The sequence below is a fragment of the Canis lupus genome, chromosome 6 (assembly GCF_048164855.1).
Source record: "Canis lupus baileyi chromosome 6, mCanLup2.hap1, whole genome shotgun sequence".
Lineage (NCBI taxonomy): Eukaryota > Metazoa > Chordata > Mammalia > Carnivora > Canidae > Canis > Canis lupus.
The window spans coordinates 81,067,702-81,086,940 of NC_132843.1; the positions used below are offsets into that span (position 1 = coordinate 81,067,702).

A 19,239-nucleotide genomic window follows, 5' to 3' on the forward strand; every position below is an offset into this window, starting at 1 on the left:
CGAATTGCAAAAGATCGAATTGAATCGAATCGAAAAGAATCACATCGAATCGAAAAGAATCAAATCGAATCAAATCAAAAAGAATCAAAACAAATAAAAGAAGAATCGAATCATGTCGAAAAAATCGAATCAAATCGAATAGAATCGAAAACAATCGAATCGAATCAAATCGAATCGAATCAAAAAGAATTAAATCGAAATTGAATCGAAAAGAAACAAAAAGAATCGAATCGAATCGAAAAGAATCGAATTAAATAGAATGGAAAAGAAACGAATCGAAAACTATCGAATCAAAACAAAAAAAATCGAATCGAATCCAATAGCATCGAAAAGAATAGAATCGAATCGAAAAAGATCCAAACGAATCGAATCGAAAAGAAACGAATCGAAAACTATCGAATTGAAACGAAAAAAATCGAATCGAATAGAATCAAATCGCAAAAGATCGAATCAAATCGAAAAGAATCGAATCGAATACAATCGAAAAGAATCAAATCGAATCAAATCGAAAAGAATAGAAAAAATCAAATAAAGAAGAATCGAATCATATCGAAAAAAATCGAATTGACTCGAATAGAATCGAATCGAAAATAATCAAATCGAATCGAATTGAAAAGAATTGAATAGAAATTGAATCAAAAAGAATCGAATCGAATCGAAAAGTATCGAATCGAATAGAAGCGAAAAGAAACGAATCAAAAACTATCGAATCAAAAAGAAAAAATAAAAATGAATCGAATCGAAAAACTCAAATCGAATCGAATCGAAAAAAATAGAATCGAATCGAAAAAGATTGAATCGAATCGAAAAGAATCAAATCGATTCGAAATGAATCGAATCAAATTGAATCGAAAAGAATCGAAAAGAATCAAATAAAGAAGAATCGAATAGAAAAAAATTGAATCGAATCGAATTGAATTGATAATCGAATCAAAAAGAATTGAAACGAATCTATTCGAATTGAATCGAATCAAAGAAAAGAATCGAATCGAATCGAAAATATCAATTCAAATTGAATTGAATAGAAAGTAATCAAATCAAATCCAATCGAATCGAATCAAAAATAATCAATATTAATCGAATTGAATCGAAAATAATCGATCGAATCGTATTTAATCGAATCAAATCGAATCGAAAATAATTGAATCAAATCGAAACGAATCGAAAATAATCGAAACGAATCGAATCGAAAACAATCGAATCGAATCGAAAATAATTGAAACTCATCGAAAAGAATCGAATTGAATCAAAAAGAATCGAATCGAAATTAATCGAATCGAATCTTATATACTCGAATCAAAAAGAATCGAGTCGATTTGAATCGAAAATATCAAACCGAATCGAAAAGAATCGAATCGAAAAGAATCGATTCAAATAAAAAATAATCGTATTGAATCAAAACGATTCGAATCAATATGAAACGAATCGAATTGAAAATAATAGAATCAAATTGAACCGAATCGAAATGAAAATAATCAAATTGAATCGAATTGTATATATTCAAATCAAATCAAATCGAAAATAATTGAATTGAACCTAATCGAAAATAATCGATTTGCATTGAAGCGAATGGAAAATAATTGAATTGAATTGAATTGAAAATAATCAAATCGAATAGAAAATAATCGAATCGAAAGCAATCTTATTGAATCGAAAATAATCGAATCGAATCAAATCAAATCAAAAATTGAACCGAATCGATCGAATTGAATCGAAAATAATTGAATCGAATCGAACGGAATTGAATAAAAAATAATCGAATCAAATCGAATCAATAATAATCAAATCGAATTGAAAAGAATCGATCAAATCAAAAATAATCGGATCAAATCAAAATAATCGAATCGAACCCAGTCAAATCTAATCGAAAATAATCAAATTGAATTGAATTGAATCGAAAATAATCGAATCTAACTAAAATAATCGAATCGAATCGAATCGAATCGTATCAAAAATAATCAAATCAAATCGAAAATAATCGAATCAAATTGAATAGAAAATAATTGATTGGCATAGAATCGAATCGAAAATAATCCAATCGAATTGAATCGAAAGTAATCCAATCGAATCGAAAATAATCCAATTGAAAAGAATCGAATCGATTCGAATCGAAAAGAATCGAATCGAAAATAATCGATTCACGTCTAATTGAATTGAATCGAAAATAATCGAATCGAATCGAAAATAATCAAATCGAATATAAAATAATCGAATCAAAAAGAATTGAATCGATTTGAATAGAAAATAATCCAATTGAATCGAAAAGAATCAATTCAAATAAAAAATAATCAAACCGAATTGAATCAAAAATAATCGAAACAAATCCAATCGAATCGAATCGAAAATAATCGAATAGAATAGAATTGAATAGAAAATAAACAAATCGAATCAAAAAGAATCGAATCAAATCCAATCTAAAATAATCGAATCACATCATCGAATTGAATCGAAAAGAACGAATTGATTCGAATCGAAATTAATTGAATTGAAACGAAAAAAATTGAATTGAATAAAAAATAATCGAATTGAATCGAATTGAATTGAAACGAATCGATCTTTTTCAATTTGTTTCAATTATTTTTTATTTGATTTGATTCCTTTCGATTTGATTCAATTCGATTCGATTCTTTTCTATTGAATTCAATTCTTTTTGATTCGCTTCTTTTCGATACTCAATTCGATTCTGTTCGATTCCATTCAATTTGATTCGATTTTTATTGATTTGATTCGATTATTTTCAATTCTATTCGATTCGATTCGATTCTTTTCGATTCTATTCACTATGATTCGATTTTTTTCAATTCTTTTTGATTCAATTCGATTCGATTCTTTTCGATTCGATTCAATTAGATTCGATTCTTTTGTATTCGATTCGAATCAAATCTTTTAGGTTCAATTTTATTCGATTTGATTATTCAAATGAATCGAATCGAATCGAAAAGAATCGAATCTAATCGAATCAAAAAGTATGGAATCGAAAAGAATTGAATGGCAAAGAATCGTATCGAATCGAAAAGAATCGAATCGAATCGAAAAAAATCGAGTCGAATCGTAAAGAATTGAATCGATCGAAAAGAATCGAATCACATCGAATCAAATTGAAAATAATCGATTCCCATCGAATCAAATCGAATATAAAACAATCGAATTGAATCGAATAAAATCAAATCGAATCGAAAAGAATCGAATCGAATTGAAAATAATCGAATAGAAAAGAATCAAATCGATTCGAATCGAAACGAATCGAAAAGAATCGAATAGAATCAAAAATAATCGAATAGAATCTAAAATAAACGAATCGAATCAAACGAATCGAATCGAAAATAAAGGAAAAGAATAGAATTGAAAAGAATCGAATCGAATCAAAAAGAATCGAATCGAATCAAAAATAAACAAATCGAATCGAAAATAATCGAATCAAATCGAAAATAATCAAATCGAAAATAATCGAGGCGATACGAATAGAAAAGAATCGAATCGAATCGAATAGAATCAAATCGAAAATAATCGAATCGAATCGAACAGAGAATAATCGAATCAAATCGAATCAAATCGAAAATAATCGAATCGAATCAATCGAACCGAAAACAATGGAATAGAATGGAAACGAAAACAATTGAATCGAATCGAAAAGAATCGAATCAAATCGAAAATAATCGAATCAAATCGAATTGAATCAAAAATAATCGAACTGAATCGAATCGAAAATAATCGAAACGAATCGAAATATCGATTTGTTCGTATCGAAATGAATCAAAGAGAAAATAATCAAATTGAATTGAATCGAAAATAATCAAATCGAATCGAAAATAATCGAATCGAATTGAAAATAATCGAATCGAAAAAAATCGAATCGCGAATCAACAATAATCCAAACGAATCGAAAAGAATCAAATCGAATCGAAAATAATCGAATCGAATCGAAAATAATCGAATCGAATTGAACTCAATGGAAAATAATAGAATCAAATCGAAAATAATCAAATCGAATTGAATCGAATGCAATCGAATTAAAACAAATCGATTAGAAAATAATCCATTCACATCGAATCCAATCGAAAATAATGGAAACGAATTGAATAAAAAATAATCAAATCGAATCGAATCGAAAATAATCGAATCAAATCGAATCGAAAATAATCTAATCGAATCTGAAATAATCGAAACGAATCTAAAATAATCAAATCGAAAAGAATCGAGTTGATTCGAATCATAAATATTGAATCGAATCGAAAGAATCGAATCGAATTGAAAAGAATTGATTCGAATAGAAAAGAATCAATCGAATCGAAAATAAGCAAATCGAATCTAATCGAATCCAAAATAATCAATTTGCATCGAATCGAATGAGAAATAATTGAATTGAATTGAAAATAAAAATAATCGAATTGAATTGAAAAGAACAAATCGACTTGAAAATAATCTAAACTAATCCAATCGAATCAAATCGAAAATAATCGAATCGAATCGAATCAAATCGAAAATAATCGAATCGAATCGAACCAATTTAATCTAAAATAATCGAATTGAATCGAACCAAATTTAATCTAAAATAATCGAATCGAGTCGAACTGAATTGATTTGAAAATAATCGAATCGAATAGAATCGAAAATAATCGAATCGAATCGAATCGAAAATAATCAAATCGAATCGAATCGAATTGAATCAAACCGAATTGAATCGAAAATAATCGAATCGAATCGAACCGAATTGAAACGAAAATAATCGAATCGAATCGAAAATAATCGAATTGAATTGAAAGGAATCAAATCGAATCAAAAATAATTGACTCAAATAGAAAATAATCAAATCAAATCCAATCAAATCGAATCAAAAATAATCAAATTGATTTGAATTGAATCGAAAATAATAACACCGATCGAATTGAATAGAAAATAATCGATTCGCATCAAATCGAATCGAAAATAATCCAATCGAATTGAATTGAAAATAATCGAATAGAATCGAAAATAATCAAATCCAATCGAAAAGAATCCAATCGAAAAGAATCGAATTGATTCGAATCGAAAATAATCGAATCGAATTGAAAAGAATCGAATCGAATCAAATGGAATCGAAAATAATCGAATAGAATCGAATCGAATTGAAAATAATCAAATTAAAATGAATCGAAAATAATCGAATCAAATCAAAAATAATCGAATTCAGTCGAAAAGAATTGAATCGAAAAGAATCGAATAGAAAAGAATCGAATCAAAAAGAATCGAAAATAATCGAATCAAACCGAAATGAATTGAATCAAATCAAAAATAATCGAATCGAATTGAATCAAAAATAATCGAATCGAATGCAATCGAATCGAAAATATTCGAATAGAATCGAATTGAATCGGAAATAATCGAATCGAATTGAAAAGAATCGAATCAAATCAAATCGAAAATAATCGAATCAAACCACCGAATTAAGTCGAATCACAAATAATCGAATCGAATTGAAAAGAATCAAAATGAATCGAATCGAATCGATTTAAAAGAATCGATCAAATCGAAAAGAATCGAATCGAATCGAAAAGAATCGAATTGAAAAGAATTCAATTGAATCGAATCGAATCGAACAGTATTGAATCGAATCAAATCAAAAAGAATCCAATCGAATCAAATCGAAAAGAATCAAATACAATCGAAAAGAATCGAATCGAATAGAATAGAATCGATTCGAAAATATTCGAATCGAATTGAATCAAATCGAAAAGAATCGAATCTAATTGAAAAAAATCGAATCGAATCGAAAAGAATCGAATCGAAACGAAAGATTCGAATCGAATTGAATCGAATCGAAAGGAATCAAATCGAATAAAAAAATCGAATCGAATCGAAAAGAATAGAATCGAATCGAATCGAAGAAAATCGAATTGAAAAGAATAGAATCGAATCGTATTGAAAAGAATCGAATCAAATCGAATGGAAAAGAATCGAATCGAATTGAAAAAAATCGAGTTGTATTGAAAAGAATCGAATCGAATCATAAAGAATCGAATTGAATCGCATGGAAAAGATTTGAATCGAATCTAACTGAAAAGAATCGAATCGAACGATCGAATCAAAAAGACTCGAATCGAATCGAAAAGAATCGAATCCAATAGAAAAGAATCTATCGAATCAAAAAGAATCGAATCGATAAGAATCGAATTGAAAAGAATTGAATCGAATAGAATTGAAAAGAAACGAATGGAATCAAATCCCTAACCCTAACCCCTAACACTAAACCTATCCTAACCCTAACCCTTAACCATAACCCTTAACCCTAACCTTAACCCTAACCGTAACCCTGACCCTAACCCTAACTCCTAACCCCTAACCCTAACCCTAAACCTAACCTGAACACTAACCCTAAACTTAACCCATACCCTAACCCTAACCCATACACTAACCCTAACAGGTACCCTAACACTAACCTGTACCCCAACCCTAACCCGTACCCTAACCCGTAACCTAACCTGTACCCAAACCCTAAGCCCATACCCTAACCCGTATACTAAAGAGTCCGCTAACCCTAACCCTAACCAGTACTCTAACACTAACCCGTACCCTAACCCGTATCGTAACCCGAATCCTAAGCCTAACCCTAACACGTACCTAACCATAACCAAAACCCTAACCCCTAACCCTAACCCTAACACCTAACCCTAACCCTAACCCTAACCCTAACCCTAAACCAAAACCTAACCCTAACCCTAACCCTAACCCTAACCCTAACCCTAACCTTAACCCCTAACCCTAACCCTAACCCTCACCTGAACCCCTAACCACGAACCCTAAACCTAACACTAACCCTTAACCCTCACCCTTAACCCTAACCCTAACCCTAACCCTCACCTGAAACCCTAACCACGAACCCTAAACCTAACACTAACCCTTAACCCTCACCCTTAACCCTAACCCTAACCCTAATCCTAACACAAAACCAAACCCTAACCCTAACCTCTAACCCTAACCTTAAACCCTAACCTCAAACCTAACGCTAACACTAACCCTAACACCAAACTCCTAACCCTAGCCCTAACCCCTAACCCCTAACCCTAACCCTTAACACTAACGCTTAACCCTAACCCTAACCCTAACCCTAACCCTAACCCTATCCCTAACCCTTAAATCTAACAGTTAATCCTAACCTTAACCCTAACCATAAACCTAACCCTAACCCCTAACCCTAACCCTAACCCCTCACCCTAACCCTAACCCTAACCCTAACACTAACCCCTAAATCTAAACCTAACCCTTAACCTAACCTGAAACCTAACCCATACACTAACCCGTACCCTAACCCTAACACTCACCCGTAACCTAAACCTAACCCTAACTCGTTCCCTAACTCTAAACCGTACTCTAAACCTAACCCTAACCCTAACCCGTACCCTAACCCTAACCCTATCCCGTACAGTAACCCTAACCCTTACACTAACCCTAACCTGTACACTAACCCTAACCCGTACCCGTACCCGTACCCTAACCCTACCCGTACTCTAACCCAATACCATACCCTAACCTTAACCCGTACCCTAAACCTAACCCGTACACTAACCAGTACCCTAACCCTAACCCTAACACGTTCCCTAACCCTAACCATAACTCGTACTCTAACCATAACCTGTACCCTAACCCTAACCCTAAACCTAACCTAACCCTAACCCTAACCCTAACCCTAACCCCTAACCCTAACCATAACCTTAACAATAAACCTAACCCTAACCTAACCCAAACCTAACCCATACACTCACCCATACCCTAACCCTAACACTCACCCGTAACCTAACCCTAACCTTAACCCATAACCTAACCCTAACCCATACCCTAAACTTAACTCATACCCTAAACCTAATGCTAACCCTAACCCGTACCCTAACCCTAACCCTACCCTTAACCATAACCCTTAACACTAACCCTAACCCAAACCCTAACCCAAACCCTAAACTTAACTCCTAACCCTACCCGTAACCCTAACCCTAACCCATAACCCATAACCCTAACCCTAACCCCTAACCCATTACCCGTAACACCTAAACCTAACTCTAACCCTAACCCTTAACCTTAACCCTTAACCCTAAACCTAACCCTAAACCAAAACCTAACCCCTAACCCTAACCTAAACCCCTAACCCCTAACCCTAACCCTAACCATAACCCTTAGACCTACCCTTAACCCTAACCCTTACCCAAACCCTAACCCCAACCCTAACCCCTAAACCTAACCGTAACCCCAAACCTTAACCCTAACCCTAACACTACCCCTAACCCCTAACCCCAACCCCTAACCCTAACCCCTAACGCTATCCGTAACCCTTTACCTCAACACTTGACCCTAAACCTAACCCTTGCCCTAACCCTACCCTAACCCTAACCGAACAATAACCGTAACCCGTACCCTAACCCTAACCCGTACCCTAAACCTAAACCATACCCTAACCCCAACCCTAACCCGTACCCTTACCCTAACCCTATCTCGTACCCTAACCCTAACACTAACCCTAACCGTAACACAAACAATACTCTAACCCTAACCATAACACGTATCCTAACCCTTACAGTAACCCCAACACTAACGCTTACCCGTACACTAAACCTAAATGGTACCCCAAAACTAACCTTAACTCGTACCCTAATCCTAACCCTAAAACTAACCTTAACCCGTACCCTAACCCTAAATTGTACGCTACCCTAACCCTAAGCATAACCCGTACCCTAACACTAAAACTACCTCTAAACCTAACCCAAACATTAATCATAACCGTAACCCTATCTCTAAACCAAACCCTAACCCTAACCCTAAACTAACCCTAACCCTCACCCTAACCCTATCCCTAACACGTAAACTAACCCTAACCCTAACCCTAACCCATAAACTAAACCTAACCCTAACCCTAACCCTAAAGAGTACCCTAACCCTAACCCTAACGTGTACCTTAACCCTAACCCTAACCCTAAACTTAAGCCAAAGACATACCCTAACCCTAACCCTAACCCAAAACCTAACCCTAACTCCTAACCCTAACCATAATCCTAACCCTAACCCCTAACCCTAACACTAAGTCCTAACCCCTAACCTAACACTAATCCTAACCCTTAACCATAACCCTAACCCTAAACCTAACCCCTAACCCCAAACCCTAACCCTATCCCTAACCCTTAACCTAACACTTAACCCTAACCCTAAACCTAAACCTAACCCTAATCCCTAACCCCTAACCCCAAACCGAACCCGAACCCAAACCCCTAACCCCTAAACCTAACACTTAACCATAACCCCAACCCAAAACTTAACCCTAACTCCTAACCCTAACCCGTACCCTAACCTTAAACCGTACCCTACCCTAACCCTAACCATAACCCGTACCCTCACACTAAAACTACCCCTAACTAACCCTACACCAATCATAACCCTAACTCTATCTCTAAACCTAACCCTAACCTAACCCTAAACCTCACCCTAACCCTATCCCTAACACGTAAATTAACCCTAACCCTAACTCATAAACTAACCCTAACCCTACCCTAAACAGTACCTAACCCTAACCCTAACGTGTACCTTAACCCTAACCCTAACCCCAAACCCTAACCCTATCCCTAACCCTTAACCTAACACTTAACCCTAACACTAAACCTAAACCTAACCCTAATCCCTAACCCCTAACCCCAAACCGAACCCGAACCCAAACCCCTAACCCCTAACCCTAACACTTAACCATAACCCTAACCCAAAACCTAACCCTAACCCGTACCCTAACCCTAAACCGTACCCTACCCTAACCCTAACCATAACCCGTACACTCACACTAAAACTACCCCTAACTAACCCTACACAAATCATAACCCTAACTCTATCTCTAACCTAACCCTAACCTAACCCTAAACCTCACCCTAACCCTATCCCTAACACGTAAATTAACCCTAACCCTAACCCATAAACTAACCCTAACCCTAACCCTAAACAGTACCCTAACCCTAACCCTAACGTGTACCTTAACCGTAACCCTAACCCTAAACCTAACCCTAAGCCAAACGCTAACCCTAACCCTAACCCAAACCTGTACCCTAACTCTAACACTAACTCTCCCGTACCCTAACCCTAACCTGTACCCTAACCCTAACCCTAATCCGTACCCTAACTCGTACCGTAAACCTAAACCTAACCCGTACCCTAAACTTAACCCTAACCCCAACCCGAACCCGAACCCGAACCCTAACTCTAACCCGTACCCTACCCTAAACCGTATCCTAACCTGTACCCTAACCCGTACCCAAACCCTAATACTATCCCGTTCCCTAACCCGAAAACTAACACTAACCCGTATACTAACCAGTAACCGTACCCGTACCCTAACCCATAAACAAACCCATACCCTACTCCTAACCTTAACCTGAACCCATACCCTAACCCTAACCCTACCCCAGCCCTAACCCTAACCCTTTCCCTAACCCTAACCATAAACATTTCCCATACCCTAAACCGAACCCTAAACCTAACCCATAACCTAATGCTAACCCTAACCCTAACCCTAACCCTAACCCTAACCAGTAACCTAAACCTAACACTAAACCTATCCCTAAACAGTACCCTAACCCTAACCCTAAACCCTAACCCTACCCCTAACCCTAACCCTAACCGAAACCTAACCCTAACCGTAACCTACCCTAACCCTAACCTGTAACCTAACCCCAACCCTAAACAGTACCCTAAACCTAACCCTAACCCGTACCCTAACCCAAACTATAACACTAACCCTAAACCTAACCAAACCTGTACCCTAAACCTAAACCAAACCCTAACCGTTACCAGTACCCTAATCCATACCTTAACCCGTACCATAATCCATATCATATCTCTAAACCGTACCCTAACCCTAACCCTAACCCGTAACCTAACCCTAATCCGTACCCTAAACCTAAGCCTAAACCGAACCCTAACCATAACCCTAACACTAACCCTAACCCGTAGCCTAACCCTAACCAGAACCCTAAACATAACCCGAACTCTAACTCTAACCCTAACCTGAACTCTAACCCTAACCGTAACCCTAACCTGTAACCTAACCCTAACCCTAACCCTAACGCTAAACAGTACCATAAACCTAACCTTATCCCATACCCTAACCCTAACCCTAACCCTAACCCTAAGCCTAACCCTAAACCTAACCTTAACCCGTACCCTAATCCTAACCCGTACCCTAATGCTTACCCTAACCCTTACCGTACCCACACCCAAACTCTAACCGGTACCCTAACCCTAACCTTACCCCAACCCTAAACCTAACGAAACCCAATCCCTAATCCTAACCTTAACCCTAACCCTAACCTATTCCTAACCCTAACCCTTACCCTATCACTAACCCTAACCCATAACCTAACCCTAACCCTAACCCTAAACAGTACCCTAACTTTAACCCTAACCCGTACCCTAACCCTAACCGTAAACCTAAAACGAACCCTAAGCCCTACCCTAAGCCGTACCCTAAACCTAACCCTAACCCTTCCCCTAACCCTAACACTAACACTAACCCGTATCCTAATCCGTAACCTAACCCGTACCCTAACCCGTAACCTAACACGTAACCTAACCCTAACCCTAACACTAACCCGTAGCCTACCCCTAACCCTGAACCAACCCCTAACCCAAACCTGAACACTAACCCTAACCTGAACCCTAACCCTAACCCTAACCCTAACCCTAAGCTTAAACAGGACCCTAACCCTAACCCTAACCCGTAACCTAACCCAAACTTTACAGCATTGGAAGTCAGGTCGTTCCATGAATAAAGCTCTACTGCACCTGGAGACACAACCTTGAAGCCTGCAGCTTGCCCCTTGCGTCCCATGAGCTTCTGACAAACATGTCTAGTGAGGATGTTCGTAACTGCATCTGCAGGCAGCGTGGAACTGGGAAGGACCGCGTGTCAGCTCACCTCGCAGAAGGAAGTTCCCCAGAGAGACAGCTTTCAACTAGGTACTCAGGTTTGGAAGTTAGTATGTAGCTCCCTTCTGAGGGAGGAATTACTCAGAAGTCGTTGGATTGGGCTGGGAGACACTTGCCTCTTGCAAAACTTTGTCCTGTATCGAACGACGTCCTTTCGAAGTGAAAGGTACAGGCGGTCAGCATGTGGGAGGAACAAGCCATAAGCTCATCCAAAGGAGTGTGCATCACTTGGAGGCAGGTGTCCGGTAGTCGCGAAATTGACAATGCAGACACTTGGTTCTCACTCCGCTACTGTCCCGCATAGAACGGAATGCTGTGGAAGCGATCCGTACAGGCCGTCAGATTGTGGGAGGTACAGGCCATAAGCTCAACTCTGAGAAGCGTGTATGCTTTGCAGGCAGATGTCTGCTAGCCACTCTTTTATGGGAGTTAGAACCTAGCTACACTTTAATTGAACAAGGCTGTTGGAAATCGCTGTATTGAACTCAGTTACACATGACTACAAGCCTGAAACGTCTACATGCTTTTCACAACCTCTTCCAGCACCTAACATAAGGATGTTAGGACCTATGTCTACAGGCAGTCAGGTTGCGGGAGGGTCCTGCCCTCACCTCAACTCTCACAAGGAAGCATGTCTAGAAGCCAGCTTTCAACTAGCTGCATTCTTCTGGCCCTGAGAACGCAGCAGTATTCTAACTCAGGAGTTTCCAAGAATACCACTCTACTCCACCTGGAGACACCTTCCAGGGCTGCATTATTCCACTTGCGTCCCACAAGCTTCTGACAAGCGTCTCTGGTGAAGACGTTGGAAACACATTCTGCAGGCAGTGTGGAACTCTGAGGGACTGCGTGTGAGCCCAACTCTCGGATGTAAGTTGCTGTTGGTGCAGGGTTCAATTAGCTAGTATGGAACTTAGTATGTAGCACCAGTCTAAGACAGGAATTACTAGGAAATCGCAGGATTGAGCTTGGAGGCACTACTCTTGTGGGCCTCAATTGGACGAGGTGACTGGTTCGCACCTGGGACTCACCTGGACCTGATAACTTTGCTCCACATTTTGGCCGCACCTGGCCCTGATGACTCTGGGCCCCAACTAGGCCTCAATCTGGACCTGGTGACTGTGGTCCCCACCTGGGTCTCACCTGGACCTGGTGACTCTCGTTCCCACATGACCCACACCTGGCCCTGGTGACTGTGGTGTGCTTCTAGCCTCACATTTACCTGGTGACTCCGGTCCCAGGCCTCACCGGGATCTGGGGACTCTGGCCTATAGGTTGGCCTCACCAGGACCTGGTGAGTGGGGTTGCCACCTGGGCCTCACCCATACCTGGTGACTCAGGTCCCCACGTGAGCCTCACTTGGACCTGGTGAATCTGGTCCTTACCTGGTTCTCACCCGCACCTGGTGACTCTGGTCACCACCTGGGCCTCACCTGGACCTGGTGAATCTGGTCCCCATCTGGGCCTCACCCAGTCCTGGTGACTTTGTTCCCCACCTGGACCTGATTGCTATGGACTCCTTCTTGGCCTCATCTGGAACTGGAGACTCTGATCCTATCTGGGCCTCACCCAGATCTGGTGACTCTGGTCCTCACCTCGGCATCATTGGGACCTGGTTACTCTGTTCCACACCTGAGCCTCACCTGGACATGATGACTCTGGAACCCCTCTGGGCCTCACCCTGACCTGGTGACTCTGGTCCCCATCTGGATGTCACCTGGACCAGGAGATTCCAGTACACCTCTAGGCCTCAACCAGATCTGATGACTCTGGTCCTCAACTGGGCCTCACCTGGACCTAGTGAATATGCTCCCCACCTGGCCTCATCTGGACCTGGTGACTCTGGTCTCTACCTGGGCATCATCGGGACATGTTTACTCTATTCCCACTGGGACTCACCTGAACCTGGTAACTCTGGTCCTCACTTTGGCCTCTTCTGTACCAGGTGACTCTGGCCCCACCTGGGCCTCACCTGGAACTGGTGACTCTGATCCTCAGCATGGCCTCACCTGACCTGCTGACTGTGGTTCCCACCGGGACCTCACCTGGACCTCATGTCTCTGGGCCTCACCTGGACCTGATGTCTCTGTTACCCACCTGGGTAGCATCAGGACATGGTTACACTCTTCCCTAACAGGGACCCACCTGGACCTGTTAAATCTGGTCTTCACCTGGGCCACACCTGGACATGGTGACACTGGTTTCCACCTGTGTCTCACCTGGACGTGGTGAGTCTGATCCCCACCTGGGCCTCACCTGTAACTGGTGACTCTCGTTCCCACATGAACCTCATGTGGACCTGGGGGCTGCAGTGTTCCTAGCTGCTCATGGACCTGGTGACTCTGGACCCACCATGGCCTCACCGGGACCTGGTGAGTGTGGTTGCCACATGTACCTCACCTGGACCTGGTGACTCTGGTCTGCACCTGGACTACCATGTATCTGGTGACTGTGGTCGCCACCTGGGCCTCACTTGGATCTGGTGACTCTGATCCCCATCTGGGCCTCACCTGGCCCTATTGACCATGGTCCTCAACTGGGTATAATTGGGACCCGATTACTGTGTTCCAAAACTGGACCTCACCTGGACCAGGTGACTCTGGTCTCCCTCTGGGTCTCACCCTGACCTGGTGACTGTGAACCCCACTTTGGCATGACTTGGACCTGCTGACTCTGGTGCCACCTGCGCCTCACCTCGAACTTTGACTCTGGTTCTTTCAAGGTCCTCCCCTGTACCTGGTGATCCTGGTCCCCACCTGGGCCTCACTGGGACATGCTGACTGTTGTCACCACCTGGGACTCACCTGGACCTGGTTACTGTGTTCCACACCTGGGCCTCACGTAGACCTGTTGACCCTTGTCCCCAGCCGGTCTCACATGGACCTATTGCCTCTGGTCCCCACCTGGGCCTCATGTGGAACTGGTGACTCTGGTGCCCACCTGGTCTCCACCTGAGTCTGGTGATTCTGGTCCCCACCTGGACCTCTCCTGGACCTGGTGACTCTTTCCAACATGGACCTCACCTGGATCTGGTGACTCTGGTCCTCAGTTTGGCCTCCTCTGGGCCTGTTGACTCTTGTCCCTACTTTGACCTAACTCAGACCTGGTGAATCCTGTCCCCACCTAGGACTCACCCAGAACTGGTGACTCTTGTCCCCAGCTATGCCTCAATTCAACCTGATGAATCTGGTCCTCACGTGGGCCTCACATGGACCTGGGCCCCAGCTGGATATAGTGGCTCTGGTTCCCACATGGGGCTCACCTGATACTGGTGACTGTGGTCTCCTTCTATGCCTCACCAGGACCTGGTGATTCTGATTCCCATCTGGGCCTTGCATGGCCCTAGTGACTCTGGTCCTCACCTAGGCATCATTGGGACCTGGATACTCTATTCCACACCTGGGCCTCACGTTGACTTGGGACCTCTGGTCCCACTCTGGGCCTCAAACTAAACTGGTTACTCTGGTTCCCCCTCTGGGCCTCACCCTTACCTGGTGACTCTGGTCCCCCCCTGGGCTACACTTGGACCTGGTGAATCTGGTCCTTAGCTGGTCCTCACCTGGACCTGGTGAGTCTGGTCACCCCCTTGGCCTCACCCAGACTTAGTGAATCTTGTTGCCACCTGGACCTTGTGACTGTGGTCCCCACCTGGACCTCACCTGGATCTGGTGGCTCTGGTTGCCATATCGGGCTCTCCTGGACCTGGTTCCTGTGGTCTCCTTCTCGTCTCACCTGGAACAAAACGACTCTGATCCATATTTGGGCCTCACCTGGACCTGGTGACTCTGGTCCTTACCTGGGCATCATTGGGACCTGGTTACTCTCTTCTATATCTGGGCCTCACCTGAACCTGGTGACTCTGGTCACCCTCTGGATCTCACCCTGACTTGGTGACTGTGGTCGTACCTGGGCCTCACTTGGACAAGGTGACTGGTTCCCACAGGGACCTCACCTGGACCTGGTGAATCTGGTCATCACATGGGCATCATGGGACCTGGTTACTCAGTTCCACATTGGGGCCTCACCTGGTCCTAGTGACTCTCGTCCCGCTCTGGGCCTCATCCTGACGTGGTGACTCTGTTCCCCACCTGGATATCACCTGGACCTGGTGAATCTTGTCCCCATCTGGGCCTCACCCAGTCCTGGTGACTTTGTTCCCCACCTGGAGCTGATTGTTGTGGACTCCTTCTTGGCCTCACTTGGAACTGGTGACTCTGATCCTATCTGGGCCTCACCCAGATCTGGTGACTCTGGTCCTCACCTCGGCATCATTGGGACCTGGTTACTCTGTTCCAAACCTGGACATGATGACTCTGGAACCCCTCTGGGCCTCACCCTGACCTGGTGACTCTGGTCCCCATCTGGATGTCACCTGGACCAAGTGATTCTGGTACACCTCTAGGCCTCAACCAGACCTGGTGACTCTGGTCCTCAACTGGGCCTCACCTGGACCTAGTGAATATGCTCCCCACCTGGGCCTCATCTGGACCTGGTGACTCTGGTCTCTACCTGGGCATCATCGGGACATGGTTACTCCATTCCCCACTGGGACTCACCTGGACCTGGTAACTCTCCTCACTTTGGCCTCTTCTGTACCAGGTGACTCTGGCCCCACCTGGGCCTCACCTGGAACTGGTGACTGATCCTCAGCATGGCCTCACCTGACCTGGTGACTGTGGTTCCCACCAGGACCTCACCTGGACCTCATGTCTCTGGTCCCTACCTGGGCCTCACCTGGACCTGGTGTCTCTGGTACCCACCTGGTTAGCATCAGGACATGGTTACTCTGTTCCCTAACAGGGACCCACCTGGACCTGTCAACTCTGGTCTTCACCTGGGCCACACCTGGACATGGTAACACTGGTTCCCACCTGGGCCTCACCTGTAACTGGTGACTCTCGTTCCCACATGGACCTCATGTGGACCTGGGGGCTGCAGTGTTTCTAGCTTCTCATGTAGCTGGTGACTCTGGTCCCCACCAGGGCTTCACCGGGACCTGGTGAGTGTGGTTGCCACATGTACCTCACCTGGAGCTGGTGACTCTGGTATGCACCTGACACTACCCTGGATCTGGTGACTGTGGTCCCCACCTGGGCCTCACTTGGACCTGGTGACTCTGATCCCCATCTGGGACTCACCTGGCCCTGTTGACCACGGTCCTCAACTGGGCATAATTGGGACCCGGTTACTGTGTTCCACAACTGGACCTCACCTGTACCAGGTGACTCTGGTCCCTCTCTGGGTCTCACCCTGACCTGGTGATTGTGAACCCCACTTTGGCCTGGCTTGGACCTGCTGACTCTGGTTGCCACCTGTGCCTCACCTCGAACTGTTGACTCTGGTTCTTTGGGGCCACCCCTGTACCTGGTCATCCTGGTCCCCACCTGGGCCTCACCAGGACATGCTGACTGTTGTCACCACCTGGGACTCACCTGGACCTGGTTACTGTGTTCCACTCCTGGGCCTCATGTAGACCTGTTGACCATGGTCCCCAGCCGGCCTCACATGGACCTGTTGCCTCTGGTCCCCACCTGTGTCTCATGTGTACCTGGTAACTCTGGTCCTCACCTGGGCCTCATCTGGTCCTGATGACTCTGGTCCCCACCTGGGCTTCAAGTGGATCTGGTGACTCTGGTCTCCCCCTGGGTCTCATCTGGATCTGGTGACTCTGGTCCCCACCTGGTCTCCACCTGAGTCTGGTGATTCTGGTCCCCACCTGGACCTCTACTGGACCTGGTGACTCTCTTTCCAACATGGACCTCACCTGGATCTGGTGACTCTGATCCTCAGTTTGGCCTCACCTGGACCTGGTGACTCTCGTCCCCACTTTGACCTAACTCAGACCTGGTGATTCTTATCCCCAGCTATGCCTCAATCGACCTGATGAATCTGGTCCTCATGTGGGCCTCACATGGACCTGGGCCCCAGCTGGATATAGTGGCTCTGGTTCCCACAATGGGGCTCACCTGATACTGATGACTGTGGTCTCCTTCTATGCCTCACCAGGACCTGGTGATTCTGATCCCCATCTGTGCCTTGCATGGCCCTAGTGATCTGGTCCTCACCTAGGCATCATTGGGACCTGGATACTCTATTCCACACCTGGGCCTCACTTTGACCGGGGACCTCTGGTCCCACTCTGGGCCTAACCTAAACTGGTTACTCTGGTTCCCCCTCTGGGCCTCACCCTTACCTGGTGACTCTGGTCCCCCCCTGGGCTACACTTGGACCTGGTGAATCTGGTCCTTAGCTGGTCCTCACCTGGACCTGGTGAGTCTGGTCACCCCCTGGGTCTCACCCGGACTTGGTGAATCTTCTTGCCACCTGGGCCTCACCTGGACCTTGTGACTGGGGTCCCCACCTGGACCTCAGTTGGATCTGGTGGCTCTGGTTGCCATATCGGGTTTCTCCTGGACCTGGTTCCTGTGGTCTCCTTCTCACCTCACCTGGAACAAAACGACTCTGATCCATATTTGGGCCTCACCTGGACCTGGTGACTCTGGTCCTTACCTGGGCATCATTGGGACCTGGTTACTCTCTTCTCTACCTGCTCCTCACCTGGACCTGATGACTCTGTTCACCCTCTGGACCTCACCCTGACTTGGTGACTGTGGTCCCACCTGGGCCTCACCTGGACAAGGTGACTGGTTCCCTCAGGGACCTCACCTGAACCTGGTTAATCTGGTCCTCACATGGGCATCATGGGACCTGGTTACTCAGTTCCACATTGGGGCCTCACCTGGACCTAGTGACTCTCGTCCCCCTCTGGGCCTCACCCTGACGTGGTGACTCTGTTCCCCACCTGGATATCACCTGGACCAGGTGGCTGGTCCCCCTCTGGGCCTCACCCGGTGCTGGGGACTCTGGTCCTCAACCTGGCCTCAACAGGACCTGGTGAATCTACTTTTCACTTAGGTCTCGTCTGGACCTTGTGACTCTGGTCCCACCTGGGCAGCAATGGGACATGGTTACTCTGTTCCCCACCTGGGACTCACCTGGACCTGATAAATTTGCTCCACACTATGGCCTCACCTGGCCCTGATGATTCTGGGCGCCCCCCTAGGCCTCTATCTGGACCTGGTTTCTGTGGTCCCCACCTCGGTCTCACCTGGACCTGGTGACTCTCGTTCCTACATGAACCACACCTGGACCTGGTGACTGTGGTGTCCTTCTAGCCTCACATTTACCTGGTGACTCCGGTCCCCACCAGGGCCTCACCTGGATCTGGTGAGTGGGGTTGTCAACTGGGTCTCACCCATACCTGGTGACTCAGGTCCCCACATGGGCCTCACTTGGACCTGATGAATCTGG

At 44.3% G+C, this 19,239-nt stretch overlaps 1 pseudogene; it reads right to left on the bottom strand.

Moving 5' to 3' along the window:
- Window positions 1–19,239, bottom strand: part of LOC140636087 (chitotriosidase-1-like) — a 195,275-nt pseudogene that overhangs the window by 46,889 nt on the left and 129,147 nt on the right.